At 38.1% G+C, this 26,876-nt stretch overlaps 1 protein-coding gene across 8 annotated transcripts in view; it reads left to right on the top strand.

The window, feature by feature from the left end:
* Window positions 1-372: 372 nt before the first annotated feature.
* TAB3 (TGF-beta activated kinase 1 (MAP3K7) binding protein 3) overlaps window positions 373-26,876 on the top strand; it is a 61,340-nt gene continuing 34,836 nt past the window's right edge. For 2 of the 8 annotated variants that reach the window (XR_010111254.1, XR_010111255.1), the window contains exons 1-4: window positions 376-572; window positions 17,596-17,698; window positions 21,632-21,716; window positions 21,963-22,066. The gene's annotated coding sequence lies outside the window, so the exon portion shown is untranslated. Of the gene's footprint in view, window positions 573-17,595; window positions 17,699-21,631; window positions 21,717-21,962; window positions 22,067-26,876 lie in introns of all 8 variants that reach the window. The other 6 variants (XM_008970949.4, XM_008970950.4, XM_055106293.2 and 3 more) reach the window with 5 other exon arrangements.

Genomic DNA, 26,876 nt, shown 5'->3' with positions numbered 1-26,876 from the left:
GGGTTTCATTACCCCGCCCCGCTCCACTAGTGGAAACAGGTAAAACCTGGAGAACTAGGTCCTACTTTAGGGGCCGTTCCGGGCATGCGTCATTACCCGCGCACGCAGGCGCAGTAACTTCTTCGGTAACTGGTACTGCCCATTTCCGATATGGGAAGCGTTTGCTCAGGCTTCCCTAACTTATCACCTTTCCTTTGGGCCCCCGCCCTCCTGTTCCTGTGGGGGAAGCCTCGCGAGATCGCCCTGGGCAGTACCCGGCGGCGCCATCTTTGTGCCTGGCGAGCGACGGCGCCCGACGGAAGCCCTGAAGCCAGAGCTTGCTTGCCAAGCTCTCGCTCAGACCGGATCTAGGAAATACGAGGCGGGCCTCGGTGGGAGGGACGCACTGAGGGAGGAGGGAGGAAAGGGGGCGGCGGCGGCGGCGGCGGCTCACACCGGATCCCGGCCCCGCACGGCGCGTACCCTGGGGGTTCGGGCGGGGAAGCGGCGCCGGCCCGGACCCCCCGCGGGAGTAGGCGACGGGCGTGAGGGCGAGGCGGCGGCGGCGGCGGCCAGAGAGCAGCAGCCGCCTGGTGAGTGTCCGCGGGGAGGCCCGGCACCTGCCCGAGCAGGGACGTCGGGGGCGCCCCCGGGATCGTCCCAGTGACCCTGTGCCTGAGACGGTGGGCGTGTGCGCAACTGCGGCGTCCCGGGGACTCACCCCGGCCCGGGACTGCGGCTGACAGCGGGAACTGCGGGGCTGCCGGAGGTTTGCGCAGGGCCTGGCGCGTCCGCGCCCGCCCCAGACGCCCCGAGAGGCCGAGGGGAGAGGGAGTGGCTGGGGTGGGGTGTCGACTTGATTGGCCTTGGTCCCCCAAACGGAGGGGACGATGCCCTTCCTCGCCGGACCCTAGGCACTGCGGAGAGTGAGCCTCTGTGGACCGGCTTTAAGCCCCCAGGAAGGTGTTTGAGGATGAGGACTAGCAGCACCAGCGTGGGGGCCGTTGAGGGTGTTGAGAGATGTGAAGGTTAGTAGCAGTATAGTAAGAATTGTTGGAGAGGAGGTTTACAGATGACTGTTGGTAGGTGTTGAGTAAGGAGAAAACATTGCTTTCCTTTAAAGATCGCACAAGCAGTCCTCTGAGGTCCAACAACAGATTAGAGTTATTCCCAGTTGGAGTTCTGTAGTTTACTACCGTGTGCCAGCTCATAAAGTGCGTAAAAGCAGGATTTGAAGGGTGAGGGACAGGTGAGGCATAAAGTAAGCTGCATAAAAAGATCCAAAGTTTGTTAATGTGTTAAAGTGTAAATCCTTCTGTTTCTACTGAAATGTAACTTATTTAAATTATTTAAGAAAACTTGCCACCTTTGATCCAGACCGGGCTTGTCAGTTCGATGTGTTTCTTCAGTGACGTTTGTCAATCAGGCAGTCATTTTGGCATACAGTATATTTACTTCTGGTTTCTAAAAGAACAAGAATGAATGAGAAAAGGGAACAGTTTGGCAAACTGAGCTTTCTTTGCGCACTTTTTCATTTTGAAAGGATAAGAGAATTTACTTTTTTCTTTGCTTTAGCAATGATTTGCAGTAGTATACAAGAACACGTGGAAGAAGAAAGGGTTTTTTGAGATGAGAGTTTAATTTTGCACAGTGTTAAATTATAAAGGGCCTCATCACCCATGGTAAGTTTTGTGATGGTGTGTTTTATGAACACCGGAAGAATACAGGCACATACATATACATGCTTTTTAGTCAGTGTGTGATATGAATCTTTACAACCGTAGGGACAGCCCCCGCCCCCACTTGCTTACAACTGGCTTAATCAAGGGAAAGACTTCAGTGAAGGTAAATATTAAATATGTGATTTTCATCTTCACATCTGAAAGAACATAATCTGCATTCAATCACCCTGAATTTTCATCCATATGTTTATTTGATGGAGTCTTCCCCTCAGTTATAGATACCACATTGTGTACAGTTTGTTGGAGCAAACAGAGCTAACGTCGATTATATTCAGGCACTGGAGATCCTCACAGCTACCCTGTGCTAAAGATAATGTTATGCCGATTGCACAGAACAATACTAACCTCCAATATTCTTTGGTGACTTCGCTGAGGAGATTATATAGCTGGTAAATTGCAGAGCTAGAACTCAAACTCATGTAGGTCTGATTCTAGAGTGTGTGTTCTTTCACCATACTCTGCGTAAGTTTTTGTGCTGACTGATACAAATTTTATGAAAATGGAAATTTGTGTTACAAAGAAACCTTTCAGTTCTGTTGGTAATCTTGAAAGCTTTCAGTGTCCTTGGCTCCAGATAATCTCAAGGTTTTTTTTTCTTTTCAGATGCGTCCATTTTCTAGCCAGAGGTAACATTTGAGCTAGAAGTCTGCCGATCTGTAAAGAGATTCCTGATAGCTGGTAGTGACCTATCTGAAATTCAGATATTTTCAGTTACTTTGCCTCTTGTGTCAGCATGCCCAAGATACTTCAAAGAACAAATATTTTGTTTATTCTAGTCCTGAATAGTATTTCAAATTACATTATTACATGGCAACTATCTATAGGGGTTTGAATTTGCTTTATCAGCTTGGAGGTACACATACACATCCCTGCCTTCTCCAGCAAGTGGAGTACTTGACAGCTGACCCTGTTTTTCTTCTCTTTAATAATTTGATACAAAGGTTTTGGACCCTATTCATGATTTGCAGAAAAGACGGCAGCTCTTCTGGGATCCACCATAATCTGCTATGGGGCAAGGGAATGAAAGACCTTAACAGGTTCCCAGGCAGTATCTGAGGTGTTGATGAAACAGCAGGAACATCTTGCCAGTGGTCACTTTTATCTCCCACTGGTCTTTGCTGTTGCATTTCTTATGTGCTGCAGAGCCTGCTCAAGAGAAGGGCTCCACATCTGAATAGAGTTGAAGTGGAACAGCCACAGAAATCAGAAAAAAAGAGAAAAAGATACTAAATGTCTGGTAGTCATCCTCCACCAAGTCACTTGGTCAGGTTTAGCTGCCTAGTTAATTATCTCTGGCTGAAAGTTCTAGAAAAGTTTTGAAATTTGGGGTTTGCTGCTTCATCTTTTAAGAAGTACATTGTTTGGGGGCCTTCAGTTAAGTAGTCCTGTCTTCACGGAAACAGAAAAAGGAGTCTTGTGTTCCTCAGTACACATCAGCATGTGTGTGTATTATGTAGCTTTAGAGACTGTTTTAAGTAATCCCTTGGCATCTTGATGGGCAATCTGTGGTCTGAATAAGTTTTTAAATATAGTTATACTCCCAAGAAAGCGTTAAATAAAATATACTTCCTTACTTGTGAAAGTAATTACTCATGGTATTTGGGCTATTTATTAGGGCAAAAAAAAAATCAACAAATGATAATGTAACTGAATGCTTACCAAGTAAATAAAGCCTTTCTGAAATGATTTATATTGCCACCGTATAAAGATAAAACACCAGGAAATTGCCTCATATCTACTTATAAGTTTATTTTCATACCTTCTATATAGTAAACCTCAAATTATTACCATGGCCACAAATATTTATTTCTCTAAAAGTGAAATGGACTTGATGAAATATTTGGAACTATCAAACTGAATTAATCCTAAATAAGAACATTTATTATAGTTTAATTCATGGACAGTTCTATTTGTCCAACTCTAACATCCTACTTCCCTCCCTGCTTCAAATTTCTCTACTTTCCATCCTCTCCTTCTGATGCTGTTCCTACCATTTACCTGGCACCGTTAGTTTTCCATTGACACTGAAGTCTTTGATAGGGTGGATGCTAACAAGGAAGGCACCAAAACTCCTCCAAGTCCCTTCTCCACCATCCCGTGCTCTAGGAGGTCAAGAGGGATGCGGATAAGATCTCTTAACCCACCCTGTTCTTTCTTGAAAAGGAGGATGAGAATAGCCAGAGTGAGGGAGGCACTGTCAAGACCCTCCAATGTTTCTCCTCTTCTTCCCTCTCCTTAAACACCAAGGAGGAAAGTTGGTAAAAGCCCACGTGCTGCAGGAACAGGCACTGTACACTCATCCTCTTCAGCAGGCCGCCATCTTCGCACTGTTTCCTCACTCCTTTCAGCTGCCATCCCCCGCTCCATCCTTCTTTCCCAGTTGGTCTTGCCTTCCTCATCCCTGGATCTCCTCCCACCCCAGCTCTGCCTTTTTGCCCTCCTTCATAGTGGAAGCCGAGGTCTGTGGTCCTAGGGAAGCTCAGACTTCCAGTTATGGGAGGGAAGATTTCCTTTTTCTACCTCCAGGGCTAAATGGGTCAGGAGTAGTTGCTGTTATCCTAAGTTGGAATGCTAAATTGATTTTCCTGTAGAAACATTGCCCACACAGGTTCTGTGTTTTGTTATACTTCTGTAACCTTTTGGACATTTAGGCTTTTGTGAGCGGGCTTGGAAACCTAGCATATTGATCATTGTCTCCTGGAAAGGCAAAGTCTGAGTTTCAAATAGATGATTTTAAAAATCAGCTTGTGCTCCAGAAATTGTTGAGGGTTGCCTGCTTTTTGTTAATTATTCACTGAAATGGTAGGTATTAATAGTACACCTTTAGCTGTCCAGAATTAGATTTATGTGGATCAGATGGCTCTTGTGGGAGATAAACTGATAGGCTTTTTAGATTGTCAATGAAGAATTTCTAAATTTAGGCACATGTTTGGAAATAAAATTTAAGTTAGTCCATCTCAGCCTAATATTGTCATTAAAGCGGACAGATCTTGCAGTTTTGTTGAAAGAGCATAGTTTTGGTTTTTCATAAAAGGAATATCTTGTTCCCACCATGAATTACTGATGATTTGAAACTTTTCAAAGGTATTGGACCTCTTGCAGTTATTTTACCCTCATTTATTTCGTGTAAACATGGGACAGTGTGTTTGTTTTACTTCAAGATTTTAAAATAAAGTGTTAGCGTGTTGAGGTTACATACTGTTACCACTGTTTGTGATGTTCAGACAATTAAGTGAGGGATATGAAGGTAATAAAAACAAAGCTAAGTACATTTTAAATTTGTTTTCCATAAATGTGTTCAGTCTTATATTGGTTGAAGGAAATACTCCTAATAAAAGGCAAGATGGTTTTTTTTTTTTTTGGTTTCCAAACCACTCTTTCGTTTGAAAAATGACTTTCAGTAAGCACGCTGTGTTCATTTTAAGAGTTTACCAAGTTATTTAATTACACAGCGAGTGCAGAGGTTAAAAATATGATCTCGGGGTAAAATGCCCAGATGTTCAGATCTGACACTAACTAGCTCTGTGTTCGTGGGCAAATTACTTAATCTCTGACCTGTTCCCTCATTTTTGAAGGGATAATGTGGTACCTACCTCATATAAGGATTAAATGAGCCAGAGGATGTATCATATTTAAAACATGCCTAGCAATGGTGAATACTCAAAAAGAGTTAGTTCTTATTATTACGTTGTCGTCATCATTACTACTATTATTGTTATTACTTTAGCTACTTTCGAAGATGATACGCCTTCTGTTCTGGGGTGTGGGCATGAAAGATATATTTGTTTACCAGGTAGCAATTTTTTAATGCAGAGTTTATTTGAGAGGTTCAGGGAGAGAGCAGTATGTTAACTGCTGGATATATCCACAATTGGCCATAGTGCAGGAAATTCATAGAATATTAAGCTTATTTTTTTCAGTAACACCATTCCTTTTGTTAGCTATAAAGAACTATGCCTTTTTGATGTTTGAGCAAAACTAGATTATTTGAGTAATTGCAATGTCTTTATTAAAATACAGTTATCTTGGTATCTAAAGGCTAGAGTCTGTGCAGGGGGAGCCTCAATTTCTAAATGATCCATTGGTAAGACTTTTTTTTAAGCAGCACCATTTTCCCACAGAAAAATGTCACATAATAGTGTTCAGATTCCCAAGCCGGCCCAACATATCTGAATTTGAATACTGATAGTATTATAAAAACTAACTTTTATGTGTAACAGTGTCTCAGCAGGAACATGCACTGAGTACATCAAGTACTGAAAGATTATGAACACAATCTTGCAGATACGGCAGTAGGGCTATCTTCCTTTGCAGTCCTAGCAAGGACCGTCAAGCCTTGGGAAGAGAACTCTCTCCTCTGGTAGAGGCCGAGGGTAAGTAGTGGAGACTGGTCTCTAGAAGGCAGTAGCTTTTTTCTGGCTTGGCTCCTTAAAAGGCTGTATAGTATAGTGGTTAAGCGCATGGACTGTCCACTCAGAGTGCTTATCTTCAAATCTCTGTTCTATTACTTACAGAACTTCCCATCTGTAAAATGTAGGTAAAAGTAGTGCCTCCCTTATGGGGTTCTTGAGAGGATTAATGTGTTAATACGTGTGTAGTGCTTAAAATAGCATCTGACCCATAAGTGAGTGCATAAGAAGTGTTATGTATTTTTTAATTATTCAGCTTGACTGGTCTAGGATCTCTAGAATACTTTTGTCTGCTTGGCTGTCCACTGCCCACATCTTTTGCACTAAATAGGATTCTTCTCTTTCCTTTCTACTGAGGAATGGTTTCAGACTCTTCATTCCTGCCTGAAGTATTTTTTAAGGGGTTTAGGGGGGTTTATTTTATTTTTTAATGTTGGAGAAATAGCATTCTTCTGTGAACCCACTCCATTTCCCCATTTAGGCCTTGTGTTGATGGAGATCATCATTTGAAGAAAGATATTGACTATGGGCATTTAATTGAGTCAGAATTGAGGTACAAATTTCTCAACTTTTAGTAGTTTTTGCTAAGTCATTTCTTTTTAAATAAGCTTTTTATTTTGGAATAATTTTAGACTTACAATGAAGTTGCAAAGATTGTACAGAATTCCTATATACTCTTCATCCAAGTATATATAACCCTGGTACATTTGTCTAAACGAAGACATTAACATTGGTACATTATTGTTAGTGAGACTGTAGATTTTACTCGATTTTACCAGAATCTCACTAATGTCCTTTTGCTGTTCCAGGATACCATGTTGCACTGAGTTGTTAAGTCATTTTTAATTATTTGTTTTTATATCATGGAGCCCTCCAGTTCTTTAGTGAATAGATTTCTGTGGTTGTAAAGCCATTTTCTGTTTTAGTTTTAAGTTTTCTGCACATACTCGAAGGCTAGGTGTTTCCTCTAGGGATGGCAAGTCCAGGGATTTATCTTGGCACTGAACTTTATAGGTTGAAATAAAAGGAGAGAGTCCTATTACTGTGGAAAGAACACTATGGTGATGGAGTGTAGGCTAAAGCATTTTTATAATTTAAAACTGTGTTTTCATGGGACTAAATGAGTTATTTTATGCACTATTCACTTTTGATGGATTTGATTTCAAAATGACAAGTCATTCTTCCTATTAAAAAAGTGTTAAGCATACTTCTTGGATATAGAAGCTAATTGAAATGAATTGGAGAATTTAATTTTTTAGTACTCATCATAGTTATGATTGATTTAATAAATTAAGTTAGTTTAATTTCAGTAACTTAGAACATTTGTTTATATGCGCTTTTAGAAAATCCTTGGTTTCGATTTGTGGCAACAATCGAGTCTTTTTGTTTTTTTCAGGGATACCATATGTAACAGGTGCCATTGTTACTCTAACTTTACACACATGCCTTCAGTTTGATGTCAAAGTCATCATTTAGTGTAAACAGCAAGTTATCTGTTAGGCTGCACATCATGAACTTTACTTTTAGAAAGTCTTATCTTTTATGCCACAGAAATAGCATTTGGCTATTAGTCATGGATGGCAAAGAAATTAATTTTGAGTTGTTTGGATAAAAATGTTTCAGTTGACTGTAGTGTGTATTGAGAGACACTGCCAGTAAACAAACTCTCTTGGTAGGTGGAAATCCCCTAGAAGTTACAGAAAATTGGGAGGAGGTGAACTTAATTAAATAACTTGAATTGTTTAGACATATTCAGAGCTTCTTATGACCTTGAAGAAATCACCCAACTTCAAAAGACCTCGGTTTCTTCATTTGTAAAATTAGGGAGTTTGACTAGATGTGTAAATCTAGTTGTTAGTTAACTTCTAAGATGTAAAAACCCTCTTGTTTAACAAAAACCTACAAGATCAAGTTGCTTATCTGAAATCTTTATGAATCAACACTAGTCACTAAGTCTAGATATAAGTCAGTTTATCAATTGGGTTCAAATAGTTTCAAACCAATATTACTGTAAGTTTGAGAGTCACTAGTTGGTTTGACACCTCTTGTATATTTTTGGTAATTAGTATATTGCTTTTTAAAATTTTGTTATCTGATTTTTGTGCTTTACCCTGAAGCAGTGACCTTCAAACTTTTTTCTCATATTCCCTAAACAATTTTGAAAAATGTACTCCTTTACACTTAAAAAAAAAAACAAAAAACCTCTTACTGAAGTTTAATATGCAGAAAGTACACAGAAAGTACGGTAGTGAACAACTCAGTGAATTTTCACCAACTGAGCACACTTGTGTACTAGCACCCAGATCAAGAAATTCTTACTACCTTACCCCCCTCCACCCCCATCCCTGCATATTGTCCTAACTTCTAACACCACAGATTAATTTTGCCTACTTTTGTACTTTATCTAAATGGACTCTTTTGTCTCTGACTTCTTTTATGCAACATCGTGAATTTGAGATGTATTTATATCGTATGTAGTTGTAGACTGTTCATTCTCATTACTGTATACTATTCCACTGTATGAATAGATCATTATATATTATTGTTGAGGGATATGTACGTAGATCTCAGTTTGTGGAGAATGTCTTTGTGACCTTGGAGTAGGCAAAGATTTCTTCAGCAGGACTTTTCAAGAGTAATTATTTTACAGTTTAGATTGGATAAGGAATGGGAGAACTGGTTTATTGAAATATGAGCAGTTAAATTTTTTTTAATGTTAATATGTAGTTAAAACTTAATATTCTCTAAATCTCAGGGAGAATGTTAATATTTTTAACTAAATCTTCCAGGTAACAGGTTTGTGCTTTCATGACTATTTTGGGAGGAATTCCTTCAAAAATGTGTCATGTACTTCCTTGTCTTTTTGACTTGCCAATTTGTAGGAGTTTTTTACTATATGCTGGAAATGAGCCCTTGCTGGTTGTAAATATCTTCTCTCACTGTGTGGCATGCTTTTTCTATTTCATGGTATTCTCATAAGATTACCTCCAAGGTATTCTCTCATCTTCTAGAAGCTTTATTGTTTTGGCTTTCACATATAGATCTAGCATATACCTGAAATTGATTTTTGTATTTTGTGTGAGGTAGGGGATAATACCGTCTTTTCCTATATGGATAGCTAATTTTCCCAGCACACCATTTCCCTGCTATTGTCAGGAATCAAATGTCCATATATCTGTGGTTCTGTTTCTGTGCTTTCTGTTCTGTTCCTTTGGTCTGTTTGTCTCTACTTGTACTGATGCCACATTGTCTTGTTTATTATAGTTTTATCATAAAACTTGATATCTAGTAGAACAAGTTCTTCCACATTGTCCTTCGAAAGCATCTTCGCTATTCTTGGCCCTTTGCACATTTCTTTGATTTTAATATCATCTTGTCATTTTCCACACACACCCACAAAACCTGTTGCTACTCTGATTGGAACTGCATGGCATCTAGAGAGCAATTTGGGAAGAATTGACATCTTTATCATTTTCTAATTCATGAACATGATACACTACTCCATTTATTTAGGTCTTTAATTTCTTTCAGTAATGGTTGTGATTTTCTCCGGAAGATTGTTCACAACTTTTGAGAGTTTTATTTGTAGATATTTGATATTTTTTGATATTGTAAATGTTTATAGCCATTATTTTGTTTGTTTATATCTTTATATTGACCTTGTATCTAATAATTTTGCTAAACTTTTAGTCATATATCTTTAGAGTATGTATTTGATCTTTTACTATGTATTCAGTCTTCTTATCTGCAAATAAAGTCTTGTTTCTTCCTTTCGAAATGTTATACTTTTGTTTCTTATCTTACTGTACTGGCTAGTATTTCGATTATAATGCAGAATAGAAGTAGTAATAGTGGCGCTATTGTCTTTTTTCCTTTCTTGAAAGGAAAACTTTGAACATTTCTCCATTAAATATGATGTTTACTTTAATTTTTTTCTAGCTATCATCAGATTAAGGAAGTTTCATTCTCTCCTTAGTTTGTTAGGAGCTTACATCATGAATAGATACTGGATTTTATCAAATGTTTTTCCTATTGTTAATATAACCATAGGATATTCCTCAAGTCAAATTATATTGATTGATTTCCTAATGCTAAATAAACTGCATTCCAGAAATAAACCTAGCATGGTCAACATCACATTTTCCTCTAATTTTACTTTGGAATTTTAGATCTTTGTTCGTGAGTGGGATTGGCCTGAAATTTTGTTTTTCTTGTACTGTCCTTGTCAGGCTTTAGTAGCCTTGTAAAATGAGCTAAGGAAGATACCTGCTTTTTGATTCTCTGGAAGAGTTTAGGTTAAGTTTGGTTTTATTTTTTCTTTAAATGCACGATAGATTTTAGCAGTGAAGCCATTTAGGCCTAGAATTTTCTTTGTGGGAAAGCTTTTAATTACAGATGCAGTTTTAAAAATACTAATAGTATTCTTCAAGTGTTTCTATTTTGTTAATAGCTGCTTTTATATTCAGTATATTTTATATACCTTTTTAGGAATTATTTTGCTCTTTTTCTTTCTAACTTCTTGAGATGGGTAGGTAGGTGTTTATACCCTTGTTTCCTTCCTGACATACATATTTAAAGCTATACATTTCATTTTCAAGTATTGCTTTACCTGCATCCCATCATTTTTGAGATGTAATATTTTCATTATTTCACAATATTTTAAAATTCCCACTTTAATTTCTTTTTTGATCCATGGGTTTTTTAAAAGTATATTTCTTAATTTCCAGTAATATGAGAATTTTCTAACTGTGTATTTTTTGTATTTTGTTTCTGGCTTTAACACATTTTCCTTAGAGAACTTTGAGTGATTTCAATCTTTTAAAATGCCCTGAGACTTACTTTATGGCTTAGCATGTGGTCAGTTTTTGCAAATATGTAAGCACTTGAAAAGCATATATTCTGCAGTTACTGGATACAGCATTCTATATATGTCCATTGATCAAGTTTGGTAATTGTATCGTATCTCTGTCCCTACCAACTTTTTTGGTCTGCTTATTCTTTTAACTACTGAGAGAGATATCTTTCTTTCTTTCTTTCTTTTTTTTTTTTTTTTGAGATGGAGTCTTGCCCTGTTGCCCAGGCTGGAGTGTGCAGTGGTGCGATCTCAGCTCATTGCAACCCCTGCCTCCCAGATTCAAGCAATTCTCCTGCCTCAGCCTCCCATGTAACTGGGGCTACAGGCACGTGCCACCACACCTGGCTAATTTTTGTAATTTTTGTATTTTTAGTAGAGACGGGGTTTCACCATGTTGACCAGACTGGTCTCGAACTCCTGACCTCAAGTGATTCACCTGCCTCGGCCTCCCAAAGTGCTGGGATTACAGGCATGAGCCACCACACCCAGCCAAGAGATGTCTTAATATTTGCCCCTGAGATACTAATGCATGTCTAATTCTCCGAGAAGTTTTGTCAACCTTTGCTTTATATATAATTTGAGTCCATGTTATCAAGTGCATACAAATTTAGTTCGTTATATTGTTCTGGTGAATTAAGCATTTTATGACTATGAAGGGACTCTTTTTAACTCTAGTGATCCTTTTTCTTTGATTCTATTTTGTCTGAAATTAATACAGCAATACCATCTTTAATAGAGCAATACCATCTTTATTTTAGCTAATGTTTGCATGATATATGTTTATCCTTTTACTTTTAACCTTTCTGTATTCTTATGTTTTAGATGGGGCTCTTGAAAGCAACATATATTTGTAGATTTTTTTTAACCCAATCTGATAATCATTCTTTTTTGAAACATTTGATTCATTTATACTTAATATAATTATTGACATTTTGGGGTTAAGTACAGCATTGCATTTTTATTCTACTAGCTCTGTATTTCTTTTTCCCCTTGTCTTTTTCTTTTATTTGACTATTTTTATATCGTTTTTCCTTTATTACTTCAGACATCACTTATTCATTTTTATTCTTTTTGTGATTACCCTAGCATTTATAGCATGTATTCTTCACTTATCAAAGTCTAGTGTTAACTGATACTTCTACCTTCCTCCTAGTTGAAGCAAGAATATTAAAGCACCTTAGTTCCATTTACCTACCTTGTGACATACATATTGTTGTCCTGTAATTTAATTTTCTGTATGTATTTTAAACCTTACAAGACATTATTTTATACAGTCAATATTCCTTTAGATTTCACGTGCTTATTTGAACTTCATGGGTCTTCATTCCTTTCTCTATCTGTGACCTTCCATCTTGAGGCAGTTTTCTTTTGCTTCATTCTTAGTGAGGGTTTGCTGGAGATGAACTCTGTTTTTATTTGTCTGAGCCTGTATTTTAATTTTTTTCTTGAAGGATATTTTCTCCTCAATGGAATACTAGGTTGGCAGTTGTTTTCTTCATGCTTCTTGGAGATACACAGTCTTTTAGCTGCCATTTTTGTTGTTGAAAATTAAGCTATCAATCTAACTGTTGCTTCTTTGAAAGTAATCTCCCCACCTCTGCCCCTGCTGCCCCTCCATCAGGATGCTTTAAAACTTTCCTTTGTCTGGTGGGAATTCAGTGAGATTGTTACACATGTGGTTTGACAGGTTTCATCATTTTTGGAACATTTATTCAAATATTGCCTCTGCCCCATTCTGTCTCTTTTCCTTCTGGGATTCTGATGAACTCTTGGATATTAGACCTTTCTCACTGTATCTTCCATGTTTCTTACCCTCTCTTCATTCTGAGCGTTTTATTTTTCCCCGACCTATCTTTTGGTTCACTGTCTCAACGGTGTCTATTGGCTGTTAGACCTGTTTATTGAATTCTTAGTTTCGGTTTTTGCATTTCTCAGTAATAAAATTATTCTTTGCTTCTTTTAAAAATCTGCTGTGTAGCCCGGACAACATGGCAAAACCCCATCTCTACAAAAAAAAAATACAGAAAATAGCTGGGCATGCTGGTGCATGCCTATAGTCTCAGCTACTCAGGAGACTGAGGTGGGAAGATCACCTGAGCCCCAGAGGTCAAGGCTGCAGTGAGCCGTGATCACGCCACCGCATTCCAGCCTGGGTGACAGAGCGAGACCCGGTCTCAAAAACACCCAAATTCTGCTGTGTCACATTTTATGATTTCTAGGTCATTGCTGAGATTTTTAAGTTTGGCTTTCATCTCCTTGAACATAGCAAGCATAATTTAAAATCCATGTCTGATAATTCCAATACTTGGAGTCCTTCTGAGTCTGTTCTGGTCATCTTATCATGTTTCCTCGTGTGCCTGATTGTCTTTAATTGCATGCTGGGCATTGTATTTGAAAAATTATTTGAAAAATCATTTGAAACCAAGGATGATAGTTTTTCAGAAAGGAGTGTATGTGTGTGTGTGTGTACATCTGCTTAAGGGAATCCAGAAAATCCAGAGTTGCTTAATCAAATCTCAGCTTTAGAGACCTTCCTGGGCCAACCAGATGACTCAAGGCCACATCACATTCAGTGTGTGAACTGATTCATTGCGGTTCACCCTTATTTCTAAGTTGCAGCCCTTCAGGGTCCCAACCCGAAAGTGGGTGAAGAGGATTTTCCCTTTTGTCCTTCTGTTTTGGCTCTTTGACACTTTTAAGAAAGGCATTTCTTATATTTTGACCAACCCTATTCCTTGCCTTCAGATAGGGAGGTGCTTTGTTCGCTCTTTATGGGCAGGATTTTCTTAGAAGTGGCAAAGACTGTCATTTTCTCTAAGACTTCAGACTCAGCCCTAGTTCTGTTTAAGCTTTGTTTTATATAGCTGTACTCACTTGTATAATTATATACATTTTTAATTGAAAGGTTACATTGTATGTGCGTAAATATAAGTAAATTGTTTCCTGAACACTCAGCAATATTTTAAGTCTCTTCAACCTTGGTCAATTGCTAGACCTTGACAATGGACAGGTTTATTTAAATTTCAGCTACGTCTGGAATGACTCAAAAGATGAAATCCCTCTTAATTGCTATTGAAATTAGGATGCATAATATCAACTAAAATTTTTTCCTCTCATGGAAGAGAATACTTTCCTAGTTACACTTTTGCAATCACAGCTTCTGTCTTAGCATACTTATATGTAGGTATAATATATATCTGTCCTTGTGAAATAGGAAAAAAAAAAAGGCAGTTCTGCTGAGATTCCTAGATTTCTGCCATATGAGAACCCTCAAACAACCTAATCAATGAACATTGTGCTTTACAAACTTTTTTCCTTCTATGTAAATTAATAACCCACAGCAGCCTTGTGAGGTAAGTATATGATAGGTGTGATATTAAGCAAAGGATTAGGAAACTGGGCCTAAGAGGTTAAGTAACTCGTCTGTCGTCCCACACCTGGTGAATGGCATATGTTCTTTGTCTGTTAGTATTACAACATTGTGTTTCAGCTATAATGGCCAGGTAACTCTTGCCTGCAGATGCTCACTGACTTCCCAGTTTTATCATATTATGCTTTCTTCTTTCTGTAAGTCATATAATATCCTGACCCCATGACTCATGTCCTGAAGATTGAGACAATTGGGAGATTACTCCTTCATATCTCATCCTCACCGCCTTCCACCCCATTTCTAGAACATGGTACCACCAGCTCTGGAATTTGCCAACCTCTCTGCCCTGTTAGAAAGCTTGCTGTGTCACTAGTCCTTTCTCATCCCTACACATACAGTCCCTTTCTCTCTTTTTAGACATGTCTCAATTTTTCCAGTTCTAAAAGAGATGCGTCTTTGCTTTCCAGTTCATTTACCGTCTTTCTTGGCACTCAGGGCTTCCTTTGTTGCTTCTCCAGTCACTCTTGATGAAATCCTAGCCAGTCTTGTTTGCCTTATCCTTCTGAATCTTAAGAAGGGCAAAAAGCTTATCTGCCTTGTACTTCTTTTCCAGCAATAGAGTCAATGCTCCTATACTTCTAGTGATTCTGCTTCTGAACCGCCCTCATATCTCATTTTCAAATCATTGTTTTCAGCATCCAGCAACATCCTTGCTACTCACTTGTAATGATAGCCTTCAACAATTATTTTACGTTAGGCCTGTGAATGTCAAATACCCTTGTTTATTTGTAGGTACTTGACATTTGAACGTTTTATTTGAACATTTCTAAATGTACACAAATGAAAGGTCCAATGAACCTCTGATGCTACAGTTACATACGTTTTACCATACTAGTTTCATCTCCTTACTCCTCTTTTTTCCAAGAATTAAGGCATAGCCAAGACATAATTTCACTCCCCAATAATTTAACATCTCTAAAACAACACATTTTCTTACATAGCTACAATGTTATTATCTTATACAGCACATACAGTACAGTTCTTAATAGCACATATAATACAGTTGACCCATGAACAAAGCCGAAGTTAGGAGTGCTGACTGCCTGCAGAGTCAAAAATCCACCTGAACTTTTGTTGTTGTTGTTGTTGTTGTTGTTGTTATTGTTGTTTTGAGACAGGGTCTCACTCTGTCCCCCAGGCTAGAGTGCAGTGGCATGATCATGGTTCACTGCAGCCTCAATCCCCTGGGCTCAAGTGATCCTTCCACCTCAGCTTCCTGAGTAGCTGGGACCATGAGCATGCACCACCACACCTACCTTTTTATATTGTTTTGTGGAGATAGGGTCTCCTCATGTTGCCTAGGCCAGAACTCCTGGGATCAAGGGATCCTCCCGCCTTGCCTTCCCAAAGTACTAGGATTATAGGCGTGAGCTACTGTGCCCAGCCAATGTGCCACTTTTGACTCCCCCAGAACTTAACTACTAATAGCCTACTGTTGAACAGAAGCCTTATCAATAATATAAACAATTAACACATATTTTGTATGTTACATATATTACTGTATTCTTACAATAAAGTAAGCTAGAGAAAAGAAAATGTTAAAATCATAGAAAAATATATTTACTACTCATTAAGTGGAAGTAGATCATCATAAAGGTCTTCATCGTTGTCATCTTCATGTTGAAGAGGCTGAGGAGGTGGAGGAAGAGGTGGGGTTGGTCTTGCTGTCTCAGGCATGGCAGAGGCAGGAAAAGGGGAGGAGGTGGAAGGAGAGGCAGGCACACTTGATGTAACTTTTTATTTTATTGAAAAAAATCCACATATAAGTAGACCCACATAATTCAAACCTGTGCTGTTCAAGGGTCACCTGTACTTAGTCCATCCTTAAATTTCCCTAATTGTCTAAAAAAAATTCGTTTTTTGATAGTTGGTTTGTTTGCAACAGGATCTACTCATTGTATTTGGTTATACTCCTTAAGTCTCTTAATTCTCTTATAATGTATAACAATCCTGTCTGCTTTTTTTCATCCTCAGACTATGCCATTCTGGTGAGGTATTGTTTAACTTGTTTCTTTATCCTCTTACTTCATATGGACCGGAAATTAGATCTATATGCTTAATTAGGTTCATAATATATTTTCTTGGAGGGGTGGGCAAGAGTGCTTGTGGTCACTTCATATTACATCACATCTGGAGGCACATATCATCTGGTCATTTCACCTTAAGTGTTGTGAAGATTCATCAGAGGGTTCAAGTGGTGACAGCTTGATCCCTTTGTGAAGCCCAACCTTTTACTTAATGCTGTTAGCATCCATTGATTACTGGTGCATGAATTAGTTATGTAATTAAAGGTTGCAAAATTGTGATTGTTCAATTTGGTCACTTCTGCTATTATTAGCTGAAATATTTATATATGGACAAACTGCTTTCTCATTCACAAGAGCTATTTGGTTAACCTGAAATATGTAGTCATTTATTGAATTGTTAAATGTATAACTCTATTATTTTACTAAGGCTTATGATAAAGTGATTCTTGAAGAAGTTAAAGCTATTCCTGAATGTTAGATTAGTAATTTTTGTGGGTTGGGTCATGGGGAAGGTCTTCCAATCCTGAGCGAACAGTTCTAATCCTATTGAGAAAAGGTAGGGTGGCAGGGAAAAACAAACAAAAAAACAGAAGAAAAGATTGTATACTCTCTTCATTATTGTGGGCTTGCAGTGCGGGTGTGGTGCTTACTTGGGGTATGGGAATTTTAAGAAGTTCCTCTACTTTACCAGAGACTAAATCAGACTCACCACGGAGTCCTTTAAATTTTAAAGACCTATGGCCCTAAAAGGGCCTCAGCACAGTTTTGCAATCAAATTCATTAAATTTTAATGACTAGTACATCTTGGGAAGCTGCAGGGACTCCTGATGGTTTTCCAGGGATGCAGCTAAAGCTCCTCTTGCTAGCTTTTTCTGAAGCTAAAATCTCAGGAAAGCTTCATTTGTCCCCTCTGCTGTTGTAAAGCTCTACCTTAGGCACTCGAGGTGATGAGAGAGGAGCAGGCTGGCTCAGGCAGTCAGGAAAACTTTCTCTTAGTATCAATTAAACATAAGTTTCATTCACTGAAATTTCATGTAGTAAAATGGCCTGCTTTTTCATGACCTTTTATTCATACACTATATCACTTGCTCATACTGTTGTATTTAAAGCTTTCACAGTTTGAATCTTACCTCATTAGCCTTTTATTTTTCAGGACACTGTCTTCAGCCTTTTCTTCAAGTTTTTGACCGTGGATTGTGTTGTGTCAAACTGGACGAATTATCTTAGTTGAATTTTCACCAGTTGAAAAATTGGAGGTAAGGAGTATATTTCTTTTTTGAAAATGAATCTATATTACTGTTAACATGTTTACACCCTCCCCTCCATTTATATTCCGTGTCCTTTGTGCATTTAAGAGCAAGGATGACAAAATAAAAGATGTCCAAGTGATTTCATGTGTTTAGATTTAGGCCCTAAGAGCAGCAGCTGCTACTGCTACTACTAGTACTAGTACTACTACTACTGCTAGTGGGAGTTACAAGTTCTTTGGACAATTCATTTGCTATTAGAAACCTCACCAGAAAATAGAAGGGTAATTTAGCAGTTTATTTTGAATAAAAGGGGCTAATCCTACTCAGGTGCCAGATCCCCAGCATTGGAGCTGGTGGAGATTGAAAGATCTGCCCCCAAGAAATAACTAGATGTGTGTGGGATATACGAATCTTCCAACTTCCTAGTTTTTGTAATTTTTCTTATTCTCAAATCCATGTTAAATAACTGAATTAAGCAGATGGTAAATACAGTATTATGAACAAATTTTGTTAGTGGTATTGTAACCATAATTCTTGCTTTGAACCATTGGTAGATCTGTATCAGGAAAGACTACATAACAATATCAGCCGTGATTTCTACATAGTTTATCTTTCTACCTTATGAAAATGTTTTCACTTTTTATAACATCTGTTTCCTAGTATCCAGCATGGGTATGTGCTGTGAATTAAATACTTAGGCAAGATGTTGTGACACCCGTTTAATAATCTTGGCTTTTAACAAGTTTTAAAATCCCTCCAGCCTTCAGTTATCTTCTTGTGTGAAATGTTTGTATTTGGGTTGAGTTCAGGGTTTTGCAGATTTGGCACTATTGGCATCTTGGGCTGGATAATTTTCTGTTGTCAGGGGCTGTCCTGTGCAGTGTAGGATGTTTAAGCAGCATCTCTGGACTCTGCCTGTCAGATGTCAGTGGCACCTTTCCTTAGTATGACAACCAAAAATATCTTCAGACGTTGCCAAATGTCCCTTGCAGGGAAAAGTCACCCCTGGTTGGGAACTACTGGGTTAGATGATGTGGAGTTTCTTCCAGCTTTATAATTCTATTGTTTTTATTTTAAACAAAAAACCTATTTTTTGTAATCCAGCTTAAATGTCATCTCTTCCCTGAAGCTTTCCTCAGCTCTCCTTCTCTTTGTTCTACCTTGTTTCTTTTTCTGACTACTTATTATAGAACTCAACCCCACTCTATTATAACTGCCAGTGTTTCTCTCACTACAAGGACATGGGTCTTCTGTATCGCCAAGCTTAGATTTTATTAAATGAATGGGCAATGGGTTAGAAATTGTTTAGTTAATGATTATAAATAGCATTTCTGTTAATCTTTCAAACTCTTCCACTAGGAAATTCCCATAGTTGTGATCTTGGATTTCAGGGTTAATGAGACTGATTATTCATTTTTAAAAAAAATCTTTTAAATATATTAGGAGGCAGGAGCCTCCTATAGGTATGTGAGGATGCTACATGAACACATCTAGGCTGCACTTGAGAGAAATCACACAGAAATTCATAACGTGAAGAGTTAAGTCATTTCAACTGTCATATCCAGAGGGTTTCTCCAGTACTTCCATTTTGCTTCTTAATCAGCAAGCTTCCATCTATTTAGAAGAAGGTAACAGGGAAAGTAGTAATATTTTTCCTTGTATAACTTAAAATATATCACCATATTTGAAGTCACTATTTCTCAAACCCACAGTAAGAAATACATTTTAATCGTGATCTAGTACATACGCACATACCTGAAACAAGTTTTTTGAATTAGTATTTGCCATTACTGTATGTGAAACACTTCGATATTTTCTGTTATTTCTTTTTCTTTTCCCCTTATAGTCATCACGTAGTACATTTGTTATACAATACATTAATAAGTCAAAACCCACCATTTGAAAAACACTGTTCTAAGTAATCTCTTTAAGTAATAAAATGTGCAGATGATCTGCTTCTGGCATATGTCACCAATAGGTTGTTCTATCTTTCTTTTAAAATAACGTCATTTAGGAATTGATGCAACCAAGACCTTAAAACACCTTGACCAGAGCAAATTAGATTTCCAGTTATTTTCAAGGCCTATGTTTTGTCATTTATATTGAATATTTAGTGTGTACAAGGCACTGTAGCCAAAAGAGCATGTTTGATTCTTGTTCTCAAGATTTATAGTGAAAAATCCTAGAGGAGAATAAAAAGTTAATATACTAAGTGCTGAAAGTGATAATCAACACACAGTGACTTTTATAGGCATTTATGAAAGGGAGAAAACTTTGTAGGCATTTAGGAGGGGGTTAACATAAATGTGGGATGGCAAAAAACAAACAAAAGGCTGGGCGCAGTGGCTCACACCTGTAATCGCAGCACTTTGGGAGGCCAAGGTGGGCAGATCTCCTGAGGTCAGGAGTTTAAGACCAGCCTGGCCAAAATGGTGAAACCCCATCTCTACAAAAATACAAAAATTAGCCAGGCATGATGGAGGGTGCCTGTAATCCCAGCCACTCGGGAGGCTGAGGCAGGAGAATCGCTTGAACCCAGGAGGCGGAGGTTGCAGTAAGCTGAGATCGTGCCATTGCACTCCAGCCTGGGTGACAGAGCAAAACTCCATCTCAAAAAAAAAAAAAAGTGTGGGGTGGATTTCGCATTGTTGTATCAGAAAGTAGAAAAAAGTATTACACATGGTAGAAACAGCATTTATGTCAGTGCACAGTGCTTCTTGCTCATACTTGAAGTTAGTTTTTTTTTTTTTTTTGGATAATCAAAGTAACTGAGAAATTAAAAAATAAGAAAGTTTGGTAAACTGCAAAATTAAATGTATGATATAAACACAGGGTATGTTATTTTAGCTCTACTGTGGTTGTAAAATGAAGTTGACTCAGGAGATCAATTAGAAACTTGTATGTATGATAGCTCTGATAAAAGCCAATATATGCCCTAAAATGATAATATTAACATTGAATTACTAGGTTTACTGAGAATGCGGATAATCTCTAAATGGGGAGAGAGAGTGCTCATCTGTCAAAATAAGTGAATAAGGTTACTATTCTCTCTCTCTCTCTGTCTCTCCCCCCCACGCTCTCTCTCTCTCTCTCTCTCTCTCTATATATATATAAGCTATATATATATATAAAAGCTATATATAAAAGCTATATATATATATATATATATATATATATATATATATATATATAGCTTTTCACTAAACAGAACTAAACAGAAAACAGGGTTTATAATAGAGGTAGCATTTTTCAAAAAGTTATACACACTTTGTGCTATGCAATTAAAAATCATATAGGCCAGGTGTGGTGGCTCACACCTGTAATCCCAACACTTTGGGAGGCCCAGGTGGGTGGATCACTTGAGCCCAGGAGTTTGAGACCAGCTTGGGCAATATGGTGAAACGCCGTCTCTATGAAAAATAAAAAAATTAGCCAGGTATGGTGGTGCACACCTATAGTCCCAGCTACTTGGGCAGCTGAGATGGGAGGATCACTTGAGCCTGGGAGGTTGAGGCTGCAGTGGGCCGTGAGTTTGCCACTATACTCTAGCCTGTCTCAAAAAAAAAAAAAATTATATGCATGCTTCATAGGCCTGGGCTTAATCCTCTCTTTTCTAAATAGAATGGAGGCTCAGGATGCTAAGTCAGAACCAGGTGTTGACTTAAGAAAATAAGCAGTGGACTTGTTTTTCTTTTTGAACTTCTGCTCTCTTCTGTGGGATAATGTAGAATTTAGTTGCTGTAGAAGATATTTCTGACCTAAAAGAAAAGAAGATTCAGTTTGTAAGGATACTTGGGAAAGAGCCAACCTGCCCTGAAAGTGTGGTCTAGCATCCTGTCTGCTGTTACTTTGAGGCACCAGAAGTCTACTAGTTTTTTGTTATTTTCCATATTGAGTTGGGAAGTTAGCAAAAAGATAACCATCTTTTCGTTTTCTCAGATTTCTAGACTACTGAAAAGAAGTTGCTTTCAGAGCTGGAGATGTGAATAAAATTTCTGTGCCAGGGTTGATAAACCATCTTGAGGTATTTTTTTTTCTAATTTTAAATAACTCTATTTTTTAAAACAGTTTTAGTTTTACAGAAAAATTGAGAAGATGGTACAGGGAGTCCCCATATACCCTGCAGTCAGTTTCCCCTATTATTAACAGCTTACATTAGCATGGTACGTTTGTTACAATTAGTGAACCAATATTGAAACATTATTATTAACTGAAGTCTATATTCTGATTTCCTTAACTTTTACTGAACATGTTTTTTTTCCTCTTTCAGGATTCCATCCAGGAAACCCCATCACAGTTGGTTGTTATGTCTCCTTAGACTCCTCTTGGCTGTGACAGTTTCTCAGACTTTTGTTTTTGAGGAGTACTGATCAGGTATTTTGTAGACTATCACTCAATTGGGATGTGTCAGATGGTTTTCTCATGGGTAGAATGGGGTTATGGGTTTTAAGGAGGAAGACCACAAAGGTAAAGTGCCATTCTCACATTCTCATCACATCATACAAACAGTCCATACTATCAACGTGACTTGTCACTGTTGATGTTGACCTTGATCACCTGGCTGAGAACGTGTTTGTCAGGTTTCTTCACTGTAATCTTTTTTTTTTTTTTTTTTTTTTTTAAACACCCCTTTCCTGTATTGTGCTCTTTGGAAAGCAGTCACCATGTGCATTCCACACTTAAGAGGTGGAAGGTTATGCTCCACCTCCTTGAGGTGAATTATCTATGTAAATTGTTTGGGATTTTCTGCATGGGAGGCTCCCCCCACCCCTCATTTATCATTCATTCATTTATTCAGTCATTTCTTTATCTCAGTATGGGCTCATGGCTATTTATTTTATACGTTGGATCATAATATAATACTACTTTATTTATTTTGGTGTTCAAATTTTTCCAGCTTTGACCATTGGGAGCTCCTTCAGTTGGCTCCTGTGTCATTTCGACATGCCCTCATCATCATGGGATTTTGATTTTTTAGTACTTCCTTACTTTCTGGTACTACAAGATGCTCCAGGCTCATCCTATATATTCCCTGCCCCAGTTTTAGAATCATCCATTTCTCCACAGGGCCTTGGTTCCCTTTATTAAAGAGAGAATGCAATTAGAAATCAAGAACTGGGTGCTGGGTGTGCTCATTGCTACTGGGGTATTGTTGCCTCTATGTCCTCTCAGCTGAAATTTCCATGTATATAGTCTATATATTTATGCATATTTATAAATATTTTTATGTATAATTTTAATGTGGCAGCTAACATATTCTTTGTGGGGGGTGTTAAGTTTAAATTAAATATGAATCTATCGTTTCTGGAGGCCATATTTAAATTGAAAATGTTTTTGAGGATTATTTTAATATTATTTCAGTCTCATAGTATATCTCTTGAGACTTACAGAATATGAGATAGATGCAGTGAATATGTGACTATTTCAAAATGGTCTCTACTGTAATAAAAATCCTATAGGATGACTGTTTCATAAATTATTTAGAAGGCTTATTTAGGGGAAATAATAACTATCGTATTCCTCTCTCCCTTGTTATTTGGTAGCACCTTTACATACATGCATGAAAAATCCTGAAATGGAACTCTTATCTCTGCCAGTAAAAGACCATTTGTTATGCCTCAATATCAGCCACTTTTTGTTACTGTTTAACTTGAAGAATTCACACTGTAGTACAAAAACTCTTCTGTTTTAAAAGCAAGGTTTGCTTTAAACTGTTGTTAAGAGTTATGACATCATCAGAGTCTTACCAGGCAGCCAGTAGTACAGAATAATAATGGTTAAGAGCATAACCTTAAATTTGTATCCTAGCTTTGCTACTGGTTGACTGTGTAACCACAGGCAATTTATTTGCCCTCTCTGAACTTCAAGTTTCCTTATTTGTAAAACGTGGATGATAATATTACCTCTCTCATGGAAGTATTTTAGGGATTAAATGAGGTAAAGCACTTAGCACAGTACTTGATACACAGATACGGCTCAGTAAATATGATCTAAAATCAAAACCTCCGAAGCAGCAAAAAAATAGATGAAAGTTTGAAAGCTTTATACTCATATACATACTGTGTTTTGTTCAACAATTATTACTGGACCAGACCAACCAGAAAAATTAATGATTCTTTTATTTTGCAATCCTAAAAGTTCTCTCAAGACAAGGCTAACTTTTCTTCAAACCTGGGAAATGCTCACTCACCTCATTACCTTAATATGCTAGCAGTGGCTGTCAGCCCAAGAAAGTATTGCCTCTCTAGAGGCCACTAGGGGGTGCTACTGAGATTTTATGGGCGGGGCCTGGGATAGTCTTGCATGACGAGGAATTCTTGTGCTCCAAATTATTGCATCAATAGTATGCTGTTGAGACACACTAGAGTACACTGATACTTACCATTGTATCTTTAAACCTTTCTGCAGAACACATTTCAGGTGTCACAAACCCAGCAGGTATCTAGATGAGTGAAGCAGGGCCAGGCTGCAGTGTTTGGAATCAGCTCCGGAGTATAGGAACTAGGCAAACTGTCCTTCCTAAAAGGGGAGTGGTACCTTAGTTTCAGCCAGTTGTTGCCTGCAGTTGCTAGATCACGTGATTTTTCAGAGAAAAGCTAGATATGTACATTTTTATGTGATGTCTCCCAGTTTTAAATGTAGCTCAACTTTAAAAAAAAAAAAAAACACACACACACACTGTGACGGCCAAACCAGGCAGATCTGTGGGCTGAATTCATTCCACAGACCATTGGTTTGCAACCTCTGATATAACTGTTTCAGGAAGTGACCTAAAATTCTGACAGAGGTAAAACACTCTGGGCCATAATGGCACCACCCTGTTTATTTGCTGAGCTCAGGAAAAACTGTGGAAACAAAGCACTAGATGTCGACATCATTTTCTAGAGTGTGGGGAATTGTGGCATTAGAGCAGAGCTCTGGGGGAGCTTCCTCTCTGATTGGGAGGAGCAATTCTGTTGGGAGACATCCTAGCAATTGCTTTTTCAGGAACAGAAACCACTGTGCCTTGTGTTACCAGCAGTCTTGAATTAGGGAGGTGGCTGCACCACTGAAGGAAGCCTCTGATTCCACTGCTAAGCATAGCATCTGGGCCCCATAGTCTGTCTTGCCTTTAAGAAAAGAATCCTCACAAAGCTGACATGCAATAAAGGCTTAAAACTCTGCAGAATCTCTTGGTTCATGTGGCCCCTGAACTGTGTGATGATCATAGGGTTTATGTCTTTAGTATTTCTTCTTTCTTGATCTAGGGTTACCGCCTACACAGCTCCACAATCCACAGCTGTGGCCATCTGGACTTTAGTGGGGGTGTTTCAAGGGTGTCCCAGGAGTTTGGTCATGCCTGAGCCTAGCCTGTACAGCTTAGATACTGCTTGAGTCCTCTGTCTGGTTTTAAAGTGACAAATCATCATTCAGCACTTATTGTATAAAAAATAGCCCATTATAATGTTAAGAAACAAACTCAATGTGTATTTTGCTTAGTAGTTGTTGCCTACATTGATATATTTGGACAAGAATAGATTATATGCTTTGATCTGCATGGTAGCCACATCTATAATATGACATTATATGACAGTGTTTTCATTTTGTTTCTATTGGATTAAATACAAAAGTACAGCATAATACTTTACTGTAAAACTTTGTGTTTTTAAAGGAAACTGACTATACTAGGCCATTCTTATGTCACTGTAAAGAAACACCTGAGGCAGGGTAATTTATAAAGAAAAGAGGTTTAATTGGCTCAGGATTCTACAGGCTGCATAAGCATGGCACCAATATCTGCCCAGCTTCTGGTGAGAGCCTCAGGAAGCTTACAATCATGGCAGATGGTGAAGCAAGAGCAGGCATGTAATATGGCAAAAGCGGGAGCAAGGCGGGTGAGGGAGAGGTCCTAGAGTTTTAAACAATCAGATCTTGAGTGAATGGAACAAGGACTCACCTAGGATGGTGCTTAACCATTTACAAGGGATCTGCCCCTATCATCCAGTCACCTCCCATCAGGCCCCAACTCCAACATTGGGAATCACATTTCAACATGAGATTTGGAGGGGACAAACATCCAAACTGTATCATTGACTTAATTTATTGGCTGGAATATTTTCTGTTTGTAAACAGAAAGCCTCCCAGTGAACAAAATGGAAATTGCTTTTTTAAAGTATTTTAACATGATACAGTTATCAAAAAAGTAAGTTTGAGAGTGTTATATATTACTGTGAAATACTAAATGATTATTCATGTCAGTTAGCGCTGATGTGAGTGAATGTTTGTACAGGGCAGAGTGCTAACCACTATTAAGATTACATACATAATCCCTTAAGAAGGATATGTGTTTACCAGTTTAGATTCCTATTTGTTGTGAAAAGTCAGTCTACTATTAATCATCTTTTCAGATGGTAGCCATTTTTGTAAGCTGTTGGCTTCCATTTGAAAGATGCTTTAACATGTTTCTTCAAAGGAAAGTATTTATAACCATTTTTTAAAAAGGTATTTTCTTCTTGTGTGTTTAAACAGCTAACTTATTTGTACAAGAATTATTTTTTCCTTCCCTCTCAGTCTTCCACCTCACCACACACCTTTAGCTCCCTATGTGAATGATAAACTTAATGAGGGTTTGCTCCTTAGCCAGTCAAAGAAAGGCACTCATCATTAGAAATGTCTCTGATACCTACTAGTGACACAGTGGAAAGAACACAGACTTTGGAGCGGGCAGGCGTGGATTTGAGTCATGATTCTGCCATATGTTCATTCTTTGAGTTCATTTTCTTATTTGTAAAATGGAGATAATCATAACTACCTTTGAGGGCATATTATTAGCTACCAGTAAATGGTAGCTAATTATAGTGATAAAAATAATGGTAACCTTGGATTCAGTAGCATCTGAGGTTTCTGAAGGCTCTGACAAAGCTAGGTGAGAGCTGGCCGCTCTCAAGATCTCTGAAGTATATGGAGCCTATGCTTTTGACACCTGAAGCCTGTCTGTCCTTGTTTTGATTCTTCTTGCCTTTTCTTCTAGCTCATAAAAAAGACAATGGTATTGCCCTTGTATTTTAAAGGCTTGTAATTAAGGTTGGAAAATGAATAAAACCGTTTTTGGGAGCCATTGGGAAAGCTGGAGTTAGGCCTTTGGCTGCTTCAGAAGCTCTTTATTGAAGATTTGATTAAATAGCCATGAAGTGTTCTGAATGTG

Source organism: Pan paniscus, chromosome X (assembly GCF_029289425.2).
Source record: "Pan paniscus chromosome X, NHGRI_mPanPan1-v2.0_pri, whole genome shotgun sequence".
Taxonomy (NCBI): domain Eukaryota; kingdom Metazoa; phylum Chordata; class Mammalia; order Primates; family Hominidae; genus Pan; species Pan paniscus.
Note: the sequence above shows the minus strand (reverse complement) of the source record. Positions and strands in the feature narration are given on the sequence as shown.